The sequence below is a fragment of the Salvelinus sp. IW2-2015 genome, unplaced genomic scaffold, assembly GCF_002910315.2.
Source record: "Salvelinus sp. IW2-2015 unplaced genomic scaffold, ASM291031v2 Un_scaffold2458, whole genome shotgun sequence".
Lineage (NCBI taxonomy): Eukaryota > Metazoa > Chordata > Actinopteri > Salmoniformes > Salmonidae > Salvelinus > Salvelinus sp. IW2-2015.
The window spans coordinates 39,524-42,025 of record NW_019943776.1 but is presented as its reverse complement, the minus strand read 5'-3'; the positions used below and the strand labels follow the sequence as shown (position 1 = coordinate 42,025).

The 2,502-nt window shown below is 48.8% G+C and overlaps 1 pseudogene; it reads left to right on the top strand.

Annotated features, from left to right (window-relative positions):
* LOC112074001 (H(+)/Cl(-) exchange transporter 5-like) overlaps positions 1–2,502 on the top strand; it is a 33,064-nt pseudogene that overhangs the window by 26,156 nt on the left and 4,406 nt on the right.

Below are 2,502 nucleotides of genomic sequence, written 5' to 3'. Positions count from 1 at the left end.
GTTTGAGGAACAGGAAGGACACGCCTCCGAGTCGGATGCCTTCTAACCCCACCGTAAGGGTGGATTAGGAGATGCGGGGTATTTCTAGGTGGACCTCTTTGTCACCCAAGGACGATGCAGCAACACCCACAGCCGTAGTAGCAAGGCAGGGTATGTGAGAGCGAGTGGGCTAACCGTAGGGCTCTAACCCCACCGTTATGTTCGTCTAACCCTCACCGAATAGTGGTCTAACCCCCAACGCGTCAAAGTCAAGGTGGGTGTAGTTCTCGTAAACCCCAAACAGCGTAGTTGTCTAACCGCCACGCGGTTAGTGGTTTCTTCGTGAAGCCCCACACGGTGAAACACGGTATGTGGGTATAATGGTCGTAAGACTAGGAGACCCCACCGTAGTGAAGGAGGGTGATTCTTTGAAGGTGAAGCGACATCAGCCTCACCCAGAATGCATGCAACCCCACCGTGTGGTTCTAACCGTAGTGGTCTAACCCCACCGTCTAGTGGGTCTAACGCCCCACCCGTAGTGGTCTTAACGCCCACCCGTAGTTGGTCTAACCCCCACCGTAGGGGTTATTCTAGAGGGAGACTCCTCAACCCGAAGAGCATGACAGCAAACGCCAGCACCGTGGAGTGGCGTTTGCAAACCCGTTGGGAAAGTGGTCTTCAGACTTACCCCACCGTAGGGTGCGATGCAATAGACCCCACCGTAGTGGTCCTAACCCCACCGGGTGGTATGAGACGTGGTCTAACCCGTATGTGGCGTACGTTTTAAACTGCCTAACCGTCCAATGCTGGTCTTTCTGAATTCACCCCACCGTACTGTGGTCTTCACATTTTTCGGCACATCCTCGAGCGCGTGAAGTGGTCTAACCCCACCGTTAGTGGTCTTAACCCCACCGTAGTTATTCTAGTGAACCTCCCTCACCCAGAACATGCAAGGAGAGGAGAGGGGGTTGAGGAACAGGGTAGGAGAGGAGAGGGGGTTGAGGAACAGACTACAGGGTAGAAGAGGGGTTGAGGCCATTGCTAGTTTAAACTGCCCATCTCTTGGTTCTACCTCTTCCATTTTTCGGCATTGGGAGGTGGTAACATTTTGGAGGTGTTTCCACGGTTCGGACCAATCAAAATCCACTTGATACCCTCGTCATTTTCATCACCAGATCCGAGGCTTTCTATTCCTCCAACCCCGGCAATGGTCAATTGCCATTTTAAAGAGAGAGACTCAGAAATACGCCATGAAAACTAGTAAAGATTGTCTTTGGGGAGGGTAGCTTTGTAAATTAATAAATATATAGACCCAGTTTAGTTTTCGGCGGATTTAATTGAGAAAAGCCCCATGTTGTCACACAGGAACCTGCAGCCGCTAGCTAGTGTGTCAGGTGACGTTGGAACTTAAAGTTCTATTGAGCAACGACCTCTTATGACGATGACCGTGGTCATAGTGACATTCTATTCACTCTAATCATTCTACATTCTCTGACTGAATACTCTGGAACTTGTCAACCATATAGGTTTTGGCTGGGTATTCTTTTTAATGCAATTCTGTATCCAATTAAGATATTTTTTATAAACATTGAATGCAATAACAATTGTATGGGTTAACACCCTTGTGTGTGAAGACATCTCTATTTCCAGGGAATGACTGACAGATCTCTAGCTCTGCCAACTTGCATCACTCCACCACTAGAGGCCAGAGAACAAACAGTCATACATATCCCACTCCATCCCTCTCCCCTCAATCAATCAAATGTATTTATAAAGCCCTTCTTACATCAGCTGATGTCACAAAGTGCTTTACAGAAAACAGCCTAAAACCCCAAACAGCAAGCAATGCAGGTGTAGAAGCACGGTGGCTAGGAAAAACTCCCTAGAAAGGCAGAAACCTAGAGAGGAGCCAGGCTCTGAGGGGTGGCCAGTCCTCTTCTGGCTGTGCCAGGTGGAGATTATAACAGAACATGGCCAAGATGTTCAAGTTATAGGATGGTTCAAATGTTCATAGATGACCTCAGCAGCGTCAAATAATAATAATCACGAGTGGTTGTAGAGGGTGCAGCAAGTCAGCACCTCAGGAGTAAATGTCAGTTGTTCTTTTTTCATAGCGATCATTCAGAGAAGCTCTACCGCTCCTGCTGTCTCTAGAGTTGAAAACAGCAGGTCTGGGACAGGTAAGCACGTCCGAGAACAGGTCAGGTTCCATCCTATAGCACGACCAGTGGACTGGGGACGCAGAGTCAGGCAAGGTGGAAGCAGCAGGCGGACAGGAAACATGCCGAGAATCCATGAGGAGCCATAAATATCCTAGGGCTTACATAGAACTAACCAATCCATCAGATTCCCCGGATAAGGCAGGCAAAGAAATAACGTCCAGGCGATATAGGAACAGACGACGCCTACGACCGCCCGACACCCGAAACGATAGTTTGCACCATAAATAACTTGGAGAGCTTATAGCAAGTATGGTGGGTCGGAGGGGACACTGTTGGTCCGCTTCCACATTGGAACACACAT